The sequence below is a fragment of the Callionymus lyra genome, chromosome 6 (assembly GCF_982586985.1).
Source record: "Callionymus lyra chromosome 6, fCalLyr1.hap1.1, whole genome shotgun sequence".
NCBI classification, from domain to species: domain Eukaryota; kingdom Metazoa; phylum Chordata; class Actinopteri; order Syngnathiformes; family Callionymidae; genus Callionymus; species Callionymus lyra.
This window is the reverse complement of record NC_141823.1, coordinates 5,038,260-5,051,960: the sequence shown is the minus strand read 5'-3', so window position 1 is coordinate 5,051,960 and position 13,701 is coordinate 5,038,260. Positions and strand designations below refer to the sequence as shown.

The 13,701-nt window shown below is 42.3% G+C and overlaps 1 protein-coding gene and 2 long non-coding RNA genes across 3 annotated transcripts in view; 1 reads left to right on the top strand and 2 right to left on the bottom strand.

Annotated features, from left to right (window-relative positions):
• LOC148076245 (uncharacterized) overlaps positions 1–13,701 on the top strand; it is a 99,206-nt gene that overhangs the window by 52,005 nt on the left and 33,500 nt on the right. The window lies entirely within an intron of this gene.
• LOC148076247 (uncharacterized) lies at positions 1,160–1,879 on the bottom strand. Its single transcript, XR_015711412.1, has 3 exons — positions 1,676–1,879; positions 1,428–1,588; positions 1,160–1,358 (listed from the first exon to the last, which is right to left on the bottom strand). It is a non-coding gene; the product is annotated as an uncharacterized LOC148076247 (long non-coding RNA).
• LOC148076246 (uncharacterized) lies at positions 7,670–8,336 on the bottom strand. Its single transcript, XR_015711410.1, has 4 exons — positions 8,251–8,336; positions 8,077–8,149; positions 7,912–7,996; positions 7,670–7,824 (listed from the first exon to the last, which is right to left on the bottom strand). It is a non-coding gene; the product is annotated as an uncharacterized LOC148076246 (long non-coding RNA).

Sequence of the window (13,701 nt, the reverse complement as noted above, 5' to 3'; positions counted from 1 at the left end):
GAAACATCTTAAGACGTTTCTTTTTGTTCAGGCTTTTCCTTGAATTTCTCGAACTCCTGTGTTGTTCTCGGTGTTGTCTTGATCTTTGAAGTATGTACTGTTTTGAGTATTGTTTTGATTGTTAAAGCGCTTTGTGACCCTGGTCTCGAAAAGCGCTATATAAATAAATATTACTTACTTACTTACATCTTGACAGAAGAATGACAACCTCTCCCTCATTTTTGGACTCATTGAACCACACTTCTCACAGGATAGTAGGAGACCATCTGAATGTGTCATATAAATATCAGCTTTACAAGGGCCTTCATGCCTCTTGAAGTCAGAGAATTAACCCTTTGATGTAGCACAGGCCACTACAAACAAATACATCATGTTGGTGTGTGTAGTTTTCCGATAGTATAACAGCAGTCCTGAGTGACCTATCAATAACATAAATATGTATATTTTTAAGTTCAAACATGTACTGTGGGTCAAACAAAGCTTTTAGACGTGCTGTCTTCTATTTCATAGTTTGGGTGTAATTTACAAATAGCTCTTCAGTTGCTATTTTAAACGATGATGATTACTGATGATTTAAATCAATTTTTACTGTTACCCAGATCACATGGAATGACACAATTATGAAAGTTATTGCAAGTGTGGTGATTTCAAGAAAGCAGTGGTTTATCTCTATTTATATCTTAAATATCTCCACTGTGTTTTGCTGCATGTTTGTTTGTTTATGTTTGTATTTTGTTGATGTACTTTGGGTGTTGATGGTTAATAATTGAGTGAAGGGTTAGGTATAGACAAGCTTATTCTTCATCCTTCTTAATTTGGACATGTTGGGTAAATATTATTATTTTGACTATAATTATTGTTTGACTAATGTCATTGGTTTGTTTGTTTGTCTTAGGTTTACTTTCTTATGTAACATGTTTGAAATAAAGCATTAATTCATTCATGATTCATTAACATATGATGTCTGCTTTGCCTGAATATTGTTCATGTTGAACTCTATGTCGATCTCAAACTAGGGTAAACAGAGACTTTGTTACAACTTCTAAATCACCAATAGTCATTTTCACAACACATTACCTGCACTGATGATGAATACTATGGGATGTTATTCAAAATGAAATCATATTGTGCTTTATTACAGGTTTCATATCAAACAAATGTTCACAGATCGTCACAAATGTCACGAGTAACCATCAGAGTGAATCTGCACGACGTTGATGGTCTCGTCCTCATCGAAGACTTGTGTGTAGTAGTTTCTGGTCCGAGTCATGGTTCGAGTGACGTCATGCTGACTTGCTGCTGCTCCTCAAAGGCTCTGAAGATCCTTCAAAGCCTCACCAGTCAAGCCCATGGTGCATCTTAAAAGAATAAGACAACAAGAATGATCAGCTGTACTTCTGTTCTTCACTTGCTAAATAAACTCTTACCTTGCTGTGACGCTGCCATGCGAGACAACTCTTTCAGGGAATCACAACGACTTGACAGAGACCAGAGGTGGTTCATCTCCTTCTCAAGAATCTTTCACTTCCTGCCGTCTCCTTACTGCCCTAACAGCGTCGAATCCTCTTTGTCCGAAAGTCAACAGAACCTGGAAAACATTGCATTAATGAAGTCGTTTGATTCTGATCATTTGAAGTGTAAAATCTATTGAAAAAGACTCTTCAGTCTAGTGTACCTTCCACCTTGACGGGCACAACCAAGTGTTTCCAACAACAGAAGCCAGAAAACCTTGACCATAAGCGTCAGCATGTCAGTGCATCCTGCCACAGAAATGTATTGATCATTATTACCAAACATGACTATTTTAATGACCAAAGTGTGTATGATGTAACCACCTCACATGCTTTTGACATGTTGACCCCTTCCACCTCCAATGGTTAGTCCAGCACCTGATATGCAGCACTCCATCTCACCTAGAAAAGAACATAGAATTGCATTTTAGATTATTTCCATGATGGGATGTGCTGTAGGTTTACAAGTTTGTGTTCACTATGTTACAAATATTACTCACTTACTTCACATTTGAAATCATTTGTCAGGAACCACAGAGAGAAAGGTTTCACGTCAAGCAGGTCTGGAGTTCTGGGCAGTTCTTGCAGGTCACTTCCATGTAAAAACAAAACAAAAACATACTAGTGCTCCCTTTTAAATATAATAAATCAACAAATACAAGCAAGTATACTTGATCATTCAGAGATAAGCTCTCCATGTTTCCTTCATCCATTGTTTGATTGTGTTTCCATCTGGTTTACCTATTTATGCTGGAATTTAAAATACGTTTCATTATAATTTTATATATATCCTTTAATTTAAAGAAAACAACAACAGATCAAATCCCTCATCCAAAATGGTTCAAATAAACGTATACTTATATACTTAAATACGATAAATATGTTATCTGTATTAATATGCGGAAGTGATAAATGAAATCAATATCTTGAATATTAATAAAATAAATCGTCTACCATGACCTGCCAATATAGCAAACTTTTTATTGGAATATTGAATATATTTTCGTCCTTTCAAAATAACAAACAAAATACGTGTGTGAGTTGCATTATAATTTAAAAAGCTAAGTTTTAGCGAACTAGCTCTCGTGTTAACGCACCACAGAAAGTTACATCACACGCAATGAAACCTTATTTCTGAGTCGACTTAAAGCAATAATGATATCTTACCTCAATAGACGGGTGACGTGCACCTGGTTCCGTCAAGTTACTGAACAAACGTGTGGACAAAATGCTATCGATCTTTGTCAACAAGTGTGACGTCATCATCCAGCGTTTGGAGGAAGGGGCGTTTATTAGCGTGTGTGACGTCACCTCTGCAGGATCGCGATTACTGTTGACAAACGTCACGTAGACGCTCAATAAACTAAAGCTAAATAAAAAGAAAACATATGTCCATAAATGCAATCTCAATGAAAGATTCTATTTTCATAGAAAAGCGCACCGGATTATAAAGAGGATCAAGCGAAATAGCACAGACTTTATTTTACTCATTCATAAAACAATGTCAACATTATGGAGTTGAAACACCTACAAATATCCAATATAGTCACTTTTACAGGACCTTTTAAGCATGGATTAATCCGCGAGAGCCTCTTGACTTCCGCGATGCGTGAACAATCCAAGCTTCAAAAAATTAAAATTAAGCATTTTTACCGATTTATATTCACTCTGTACCTCATTAAAGTGGTTTGAGGTCGGTAAGCACAATCGGGGTTAGAATCGCACTGTTGACATTAAACATTTCAAGTGCGCTTCATAGTTGTAGAATTACGGTAGCCAAAGGAAAGCCGCGAGACGTCACGTCACGTTACCATGGCAACGAAGAGGTGGGTGACGCGTCAAATGTAACCCCGGGTCGTTTGAATCCGACGTCGGGGGGTGCTCGGTATATTACTGGGTGACCCGGGTAGGCAAATACCGCCGTTTTTGTCCCCCTGTAAGGTTACCTTAGTGACGCCAGGGGGACATTGCACGGCGTAGGACGGTATGACGCCTTGGGTGTGAGGACGTGTTGTCATGATTGGCTGAGACTGAGACACCAGCGGGGAGACGGCGTGGATGACCGCAGTGAATTCCTGACCCGGAGTGACCCCTGGATTTATGAAACAACACAACAGCATTTCTACAACTGACCCTGACACATCTTTGGGGGGGGGGGGGGGGGGGGGGCGTGTGTGTACCCAGGCCCAGGTAGTAGAACGGGAAGTGGGCCAGATGTGTGGAGTATTCGGGAAGAACAGCAGTCCTCCAGGAATGAAGTTCCACATGTACTTGTTCCTGGACGCGTGAGAAAACACTCGGTCCTTGATGATCTGTGCGGAAACAAAACTTGAATCAATTTGTTGCTCCACCAGATGGAGCTCTCGGCCGTGAGATGTTTCTCTCTGGAAACATTTCTAACACATCTTATTATCACCCAGGTCTCTGCTCTTCTGTTCCCTCCTGCAGGGGGCGCTGCTGTGACACCAGTGTGAAGGTCTGCACAGTCTCTGCATGATGTATGTATATAAGCAGCTTATCTTCAACCTCCAGAACCTTCACGTTATTACAGTATCTGCAGCACAAATCCTTCCAGTGAAAACACCAAACTTAAATCCCTCCATGATTCCTTGAGATGTTTTTATACACTGAGTATGTAGTAATAAAACTGAAGGATCCGTGTGCAGTAAAAACATATCGATGGTTTAATATATTTATGATGTTCTGCCAGCAGTACCATGTTTATGTAAGAAGTACTTTCTTGTCAAGATCAGCGCCCAAGTTCACCAGTCTCTCTAGTATTACTATGCAAGACGATGTGGTATTACTCTGCAAGTCTCTCTAGTATTATTCTACAAGACGATCTAGTATTACTCTGCAAGTCTCTGTAGTATTTATGTTCAAGTCCGTAGTATTACTCTGCAAGTCTCTGTAGTATTACTCCACGGGTCTCCATAGTAATACTCTGCAAGTCTGTAGTATTACTCTGCGAGTCTCTGTAATATTACTCTGCAAATCTTTGTAGTATTACTCTGCGAGTCTCCATAGTATTACTCTGCAAGTCCGTAGTATTATGAATAGAATAGAATAGAATAGAAAAGCTTTATTCATCCCCAGAGGGGAAACACACTTTCACAACAGCGCAGTTGAAAAAATAAAGTGCAAGGAAAAAAGAAATAATAAAAGAGATAATACAAAATAAAAACGATCTTAAGAATATACAAATTATTTACAAAATTAGAAATTTGACACTATTAACAAAATAAAATAGAATAAAAATAAAATAAAATAAAATAAAATGCTGCAAGCCTTTGTTGTATTACTCCATGAGTCTGCATAGTATTACTCTGCGAGCCTTTGTAGTATTACTCTGCGAGCCTTTGTAGTATTACTCTGCAAGTCTCTGTAGTATTACTCTGCCAGTCTTTGTAGTATTACTCCATGAAGCTCCACGAATCCTAAAGAGTGTCATGCAGTACTATAGACCTTCGCAGATTTATACTACGGACCCTCGCGCAGTAATACCACGAGGACTCACACAGTAATACAAAAAAAACATAATCATACATTAGTAATCAATAACATGTACATTAATTAACAGAGGCTTGATATTGAGGCTAGTGTGAACTATCATGCTCATTTTCAGACCCCCAGGGGCCGCTGGGAATGAACCGGGGCCAAAAACGTGTTTTTCATGACTGTTGCTCTTTTGCTCTTATGTGACCTTTGTGACCCTCAGACATATGAAACTTGGTCTGCGTGACCTTTGACACGTCTTAAATCATATGCTTGTGGAACCATAATGATAACTCCTCCCAAACCGGAAGTAGCTCCAGGAAGCACCTAGAAAAACACCCTTGAACATATATGTGTACAAATGGATCATGAAGAACCTCTAAAAGTTTCAGATCATTTAAATCAACAATGGTCGATTTATAGAGCTTCAAAGTCCAGATTTCTCCAAGTTTCCCATGATACCATGGGGCACAGGATGTTCATAGCAACATCAAACCACCACAGTTCAACTCAGAATGGAGTCTGGAAAAACATATCCAAATATCAGCTCTGAGGTCCAAGTAGAAAAAAAGTTCCCAAATCCATTCCTGGAAAATCAGGTCTCGTCATTTTGTAACACTCAGAGACCATCTTGACAGAAGAATGACAACCTCTCCCTCATTTTTGCACCGATGGACACCAGATTTCCTACATAGATACTAGGGGACCGTCAGACTATGTAAATTAAATTTGATCTTTCTAACTTCACATGGGCCCACGTGACAGTCTCTTAAAGTTATAGAATTAACCCTTTCATGTCCAACAGGCCACAATAGCCAAAATAGGTCAATAGGTCAGAGATTTCTGAAGCTACTTAAACCAAAATTTACATGTTTGATATTTAGTTCATTGTGAACACACACACTCATTTTCAGACCTCCAGGGGCCTCAGACCAGAAACAGGAGCCAAAAAGCACATTTTTTCACAACAGTTGCTATTTTGCTCTAGTTTGACCTCTGTGACCCTCAGACATATGAAACTTGGTCTGTGTGACCTCTGACACCTGTAAAATCATATGCTGGTAGAACCATAATGATAATCCCTCCCAAACCGGAAGTAGCTTCAGGAAGCACCTAGAGAAACACCCTTGAACATATATGTGTACAAATGGAACATGAAGAACCTCTTAAAGTTTCAGATAATTTAAATTAACAATGGTCGATTTATAGAGCTTCAAAGTCCATATTTCTCCAAGTTTCCCATGATACCATGGGGCACAGGAAGTTCATAGCAACATCAAACCACAACAGCTCAACTCAGAATGGAGTCTAGAATAACATATCCAAATATCAGCTCTGAGGTCTGATTAGAAAAAAAGTTGCCTAAGTCCATTCCTGAAGGATCAGGTCTGCATATTCTGTTACACTTAGAGACCATCTTGACAGAAGAATGACAACCTCTCCCTCATTTTTGGACTCATTGAACCACACTTCTCACAGGATAGTAGGAGACCACCTGAATGTGTCATATAAATATCAGCTTTACAAGGGCCTTCATGCCTCTTGAAGTCAGAGAATTAACCCTTTGATTTAGCACAGGCCACTACAAACAAATACATCATATTGGTGTGTGTAGTTTTCTGATAGTATAACAGCAGTCCTGAGTCACCTATCAATAACATAAATATGTATATTTTTAAGTTCAAACATGTACTGTGGGTCAAACAAAGCTTTTAGACGTGCTGTCTTCTATTTCATAGTTTGGGTGTAATTTACAAATAGCTCTTCAGTTGCTATTATAAACGATGATGATTACTGATGATTTAAATCAATTTTTACTGTTACCCAGATCACATGGAATGACACAATTATGAAAGTTATTGCAAGTGTGGTGATTTCAAGAAAGCAGTGGTTTATCTCTATTTATATCTTAAATATCTCCACTGTGTTTTGCTGCATGTTTGTTTGTTTATGTTTGTATTTTGTTGATGTACTTTGGGTGTTGATGGTTAATAATTGAGTGAAGGGTTAGGTATAGACAAGCTTATGCTTCATCCTCCTTAATTTGGACATGTTGGGTAAATATTATTCTTTTGACTATAATTATTGTTTGACTAATGTCATTGGTTTTGTTTGTTTGTCTTAAGTTTACTTTCTTATGTAACATGTTTGAAATAAAGCATTAATTCATTCATGATTCATTAACATATGATGTCTTCTTTGCCTGAATATTGTTCATGTTGAACTCTATGTCGATCTCAAACTAGGGTAAACAGAGACTTTGTTACAACTTCTAAATCACCAATAGTCATTTTCACAACACATTACCTGCACTGATGATGAATACTATGGGATGTTATTCAAAATGAAATCAAATTGTGCTTTATTACAGGTTTCATATCAAACAAATGTTCACAGATCGTCACAAATGTCACGAGTAACCATCAGAGTGAATCTGCACGACGTTGATGGTCTCGTCCTCATCAAAGACTTGTGTGTAGTAGTTTCTGGTCCGAGTCATGGTTTGAGTGACGTCATGCTGACTTGCTGCTGCTCCTCAAAGGCTCTGAAGATCCTTCAAATTCTCACCAGTCAAGCCCATGGTGCATCTTAAAAGAATAAGACAATAAGAATGATCAGCTGTACTTCTGTTCTTCACTTGCTAAATAAACTCTTACCTTGCTGTGACGCTGCCATGCGAGACAACTCTTTCAGGGAATCACAACGACTTGACAGAGACCAGAGGTGGTTCATCTCCTTCTCAAGAATCTTTCACTTCCTGCCGTCTCCTTACTGCCATAACAGCGTCGAATCCTCTTTGTCCGAAAGTCAACAGAACCTTGAAAACATTGTATTAATGAAGTCGTTTGATTCTGATCATTTGAAGTGTAAAATCTATTGAAAAAGACTCTTCGGTCTAGTGTACCTTCCACCTTGACGGGCACAACCAAGTGTTTCCAACAACAGAAGCCAGAAAACCTTGACCATAAGCGTCAGCATGTCAGTGCGTCCTTCCACAGAAATGTAAAGATCATTATTACCAAACATGACTATTTTAATGACCAAAGTGTGTATGATGTAACCACCTCACCTGCTTTTGACATGTTGACCCCTTCCACCTCCAATGGTTAGTCCAGCACCTGATATGCAGCACTCCATCTCACCTAGAAAAGAACATAGAATTGCATTTTAGATTATTTCCATGATGGGATGTGCTGTAGTTTACAAGTTTGTGTTCACTATGTTACAAATATTACTCATTTACTTCACATTTGAAATCATTTGTCAGGAACCACAGAGAGAAAGGTTTCATGTCAAGCAGGTCTGGAGTTCTGGGCAGTTCTTGCAGGTCACTTCCATGCAAAAACAAAACAATAACATACTAGTGCTCCCTTTTAAATATAATAAATCAATAAATACAAGCAAGTATACTTGATCATTCAGAGATAAGCTCTCCATGTTTCCTTCATCCATTGTTTGATTGTGTTTCCATCTGGTTTACCTATTTATGCTGGAATTTAAAATACGTTTCATTATAATTTTATATATATTCTTTCATTTAAAGAAAACAACAACAGATCAAATCCCTCATCCAAAATGGTTCAAATAAACGAGTACTTATATACTTAAATACGATAAATATGTTATCTGTATTAATATGCGGAAGTGATAAATGAAATCAATATCTTGAATATTAATAAAATAAATCGCCTACCATGACCTGCCAATATAGCAAACTTTTTATTGGAATATTGAATATATTTTCGTCCTTTCAAAATAACAAACAAAATACGTGTGTGAGTTGCATTATAATTTAAAATGCTAAGTTTTAGCGAACTAGCTCTCGTGTTAACGCACCACAGAAAGTTACATCACACGCAATGAAACCTTATTTCTGAGTCCACTTAAAGCAATAATGATATCTTATCTCAATAGACGAGTGATGCGCACCTGGTTCCGTCAAGTTACTGTACAAACGTGTGGACAAAATGCTATCGATCTTTGTCAACAAGTGTGACGTCATCATCCGGCGTTTGGAGGAAGGGGCGTTTATTAGCGTGTGTGACGTCACCTCTGCAGGATCGCAATTACTGTTGGCAAACGTCACGTAGACGCTCAATAAACTAAAGCTAAATAAAAAGAAAACATATGTCCATAAATGCAATCTCAATGAAAGATTCTATTTTCATAGAAAAGCGCACCGGATTATAAAGAGGATCAAGCGAAATAGCACAGACTTTATTTTACTCATTCATAAAACAATGTCAACATTATGGAGTTGAAACACCTACAAATATACAATATAGTCACTTTTACAGGACCTTTTAAGCATGTATTAATCCGCGAGAGCCTCTTGACTTCCGCGATGCGTGAACAATCCAAGCTTCAAAAAATTAAAATTGAGCATTTTTACCGATTTATATTCACTCTGTACCTCCTTAAAGTGGTTTGAGGTCGGTAAGCACAATCGGGGTTAGAATCGCACTGTTGACATGAAACATTTCAAGTGCGCTTCATAGTTGTAGAATTATGGTAGCCAAAGGAAAGCAGCGAGACGTCACGTCACGTTACCATGGCAACGAAGAGGTGGGCGACGCGTCAAATGTAATCGTTTGAATCCGACGTCGGGGGGTGCTCTGTATATTACTGGGTGACCCGGGTAGGCAAATACCGACGTTTTTGTCCCCCCTGTAACGTTACCTTAGTGACGCCAGGGGGACATTGCACGGCGTAGGACGGTATGACGCCTTGGGTGTGAGGACGTGTTGAATATTTATATATCAGTACAACCTATTGTAATCGCTTTTGGTTGTATTTTGATTTCTCTTGGTGACGGCAGTGTTTTCGCTCCCTCTCCCGACATTTATACCGCTGATATACAGCTACCGTTTGGGTGCCGGAAACCTATTGCACTCTCTTGGTTATTTTTTTACATTTGTTGGTCACGGCAGTGTTTTCGCTCCCCTCCCGACATTTGTACTGCTGTTTTTTCAGCTACTGAAGTGGATTCTTTTATATTTGTTGGTGACGACTGCGTATTCGCTTCCTCTCCCAGCATCTGTGCTACTTCTATCTCATATGTGTAACACTCGTTGGTAAAGGCTGGGTTTTCGCTCCCGCTCCCAGCGTTTGTGATACTTCTATCTCATATGTGTAACACTTGTTGGTGACGACTGCGTATTCGCTTCCTCTCCCAGCATCTGTGATACTTCTATCTCATATGTGTAACACTCGTTGGTGAAGACTGTGTTTTCGCTCCCGCTCCCAGCGTTTGTGATAATTCTATCTCATATGTGTAACACTCATTGGTGAAGGCTGTGTTTTCGCTCCCGCTCCCAGCGTTTGTTGTTTTTTCTCTGTGTGGCCTTTCGCTTGTTGCAAACATGCTTGGCGGCCACTCTTGCTCAGTCTGTTGGCTTCCCTACAGCCTGAGGATGGCCATTATATGTGTCCCTCATGCCTTGGTCTCGAGCATCTGAGGGAAGGTCTTTCAGAAGATCCCTGTATGAACTGCAGCTTCATGCCCGGGGAAAGAGAGTTGGGTGATCCTGCTCCAGCCATCTTGGAACCGGAGGAAGATGTAATCCCCATGGCAGCTTCAGCCACTGACTTCGCTGAATATGGAGAGGAGCTGGTGCCACGGCATGTAGCCTCCCACGCCTCCGTGGCGGATTCCCGTTCTTCAGCCCACAGTTCTACTACTGGTTCTGAAGACGGCTCAATGTGGGCTGTCATTCGTACGGCCCTGGCTCGCCTGCAGTTGGATATACCGCAGGCTCAGCCAGCTTCGGCCAGTGCTTTTTTCAGGCGCGGATCAGCTCCCGCCAATTTTACTGTGCCTCCATCTGACAAATATTTGAAGGAGTTGCAGAGCCTTCTCTCGTGCAACTTCAGACGGCCGGAGCCTGGCAGCCATGCAGGATGCACTCAAGTTTGGCTTGGGCCGCATACCAGTGGTTGAGCAGACAATAGCTGCGTTAATTGTCTCACCTAATGAGGTTCTGAGACCGGATGCGAGGTGTCCTCGTCCCCAGTGTCGGGTGACGGATGACCTGCTCTCCAAAGCCTATGAGGCAGCGGCACGCATGGGACACATAGGTAACTCTACTTCGGTGAACGGAAGTGTATTCGCTCCCTCTCCCGACATTGTACTCTATATTTATATATCATTGAATATAAGTACAACCTGTTGTCCTCGCCTTTGTTGTATTTTGTTTTATTTCGGTGAACGGAAGAGTACTCTCTCCCTCTCCCGACATTGGATATACAGCTACCGTTTGGGTGCCGGAAACCTATTGCACTCTCTTGGTTATTTTTTTTACATTTGTTGGTCACGGCAGTGTTTTCGCTCCGCTCCCGACATTTGTACTGCTGTTTTTTCAGCTACTGAAGTGGATTCTTTTATATTTGTTGGTGACGACTGCGTATTCGCTTCCTCTCCCAGCATCTGTGCTACTTCTATCTCATATGTGTAACACTCGTTGGTGAAGGCTGTGTTTTCGCTCCCGCTCCCAGCGTTTGTGATACTTCTATCTCATATGTGTAACACTTGTTGGTGACGACTGCGTGTTCGCTTCCTCTCCCAGCATCTGCGATACTTCTATCTCATATGTGTAACACTTGTTGTTGATGACTGCGTATTCGCTTCCTCTCCTAGCATCTGTGAGACTTCTATCTCATATGTGTAACACTCGTTGGTGAAGGCTGTGTTTTCGCTCCCGCTCCCAGCGTTTGAGATAATGCTATCTCATATGTGTAACACTTGTTGGCGAAGGCTGTGTTTTCGCTCCCGCTCCCAGCGTTTGTGATAATTCTATCTCATATGTGTAACACTCGTTGGTGAAGGCTGTGTTTTCGCTCCCGCTCCCAGCGTTTGTTGTTTTTTCTCTGTGCGGCCTTTCGCTCGTTGCTAACATGCTTGGCGGCAACTCTTGCTCAGTCTGTTGGCTTCCCTGCAGCCTGAGGATGGCCATGATATGTGTCCTTCATGCCTTGGTCTCGAGCATCTGAGGGAAGGTCTTTCAGAAGATCCCTGTATGAACTGCAGCTTCATGCCCGGGGAAAGAGAGTTGGGTGATCCTGCTCCTCCTCCAGCCATCTTGGAACCGGAGGAAGATGTAATCCCCATGGCAGCTTCAGCCACTGACTTCGCCGAATATGGAGAGGAGGTGGTGCCACGGCATGTAGCCTCCCACGCCCCCGTGGCGGGTTCCCGTTCTTCAGCCCACAGTTCTACTGCTGGTTCTGAAGACAGCTCAATGTGGGCTGTCATTCGTACGGCCCTGGCTCGCCTGCAGTTGGATATACTGCAGGCTCAACCAGCTTCGGCCCTGATTTTTCAGGCGCGGATCACCTCCCGCCAACTTTACTGTGCCTCCATCTGACAAATATTTGAAGGAGTTGCAGAGCCTTCTGTCGTGCAACTTCAGACGGCCGGAGCCTGTCAGCCATGCAGGATGCACCCAAGTTTGGCTTGGGCCGCATACCAGCGGTTGAGCAAACAATAGCTGCGTTAATTGTCTCACCTGATGAGGTTCTGAGACCGGATGCGAGGTGTCCTCGTCCCCAGTGTCGGGTGACGGATGACCTGCTCTCCAAAGCCTATGACGCAGCGGCACGCATGGGACACATGTAACTCTATGTCCCACCTGGTGCTTGCTTTATCAGCATCCCTACAGGAGACTCCACTGGATGCTTCCGTCCATAATTTCAGTGACGCGTCCCTAGAGGCACTTGAGAGAACTGTCCAAGTCAGACAAACTCAACAGGTCCACAGCCTGCCCCCAACCGTTGGCCGGGTCAAGATGACCATAATACGCGACCCGGCAAAGCCCAAACCCTCAACCAGGAGTTGTCCGTCCTCCTGGACAAGGGTGCAATTGAGCAGATAGATACCCTGTTACAACCAGGCGGGGTCTACTCGACTTACTTTCTGGTTATAAGAAAGATGGCGGACTCCGTCCTATCCTCGACTTGAGGGGACTCAACAAGTTCCTGAAGGTCTTGAAATTCCACATGCTCAGCCCTGCAGAGGTTCTGCGCGCTGTTTCCAGAAAGGAGTGGCTTACTTCAGTAGACCTGAAGGACGCTTACTTCATGTGCCCATAGCACAACACCACAGACGGTCCCTGAGATTCACCTTTCAGGGACGTCATTTTCAGTTCAGGCCTCTCCCTTTCTTCGCGGGTACTTACCAGGGTTTTGATGGCAACCCTCTCGCCCCTGCAGTTGCAGGGCATGAAGATCCTGCCCTACCTAGACGATTGGCTCATCTGTGCTCTGTCCCGGTCTCGGGTGACCCTGGACACCACAAGCCTTCTTTCCCATGTGTCTCGACTAGGTCTAAGGGTCAACTCTTCAAGGAGTTGCCTAGTCTAGCAGAGCACAATTTTTCTCGGGATGACACTCGATACAGTCTCAATGAAGGCCTGGCCTTCACCACAGCGGGTGGACGACATCCTCCGCCTCCTTCCCCTCTTCTGCAGGGGCATGTGGCTGCATTACGTGGAGTTTCTGCGACTCCTAGGCAAACTGACGGCTGCCGCCACCGTGGTCCCTTTGGGGCTGTTGTCGCTACGCCCCCTTCAGAGGTGGCTGAACAACTTTCACTTGGATGCTAGGTGGCACCGGCACAGGAGACTCAAGGTGTCACACCGTTGCCTCCTTGCTCTGGCTCCGTGGAGAGAGAGACGTTTCTCCTCCAAGTCGTGCAGAT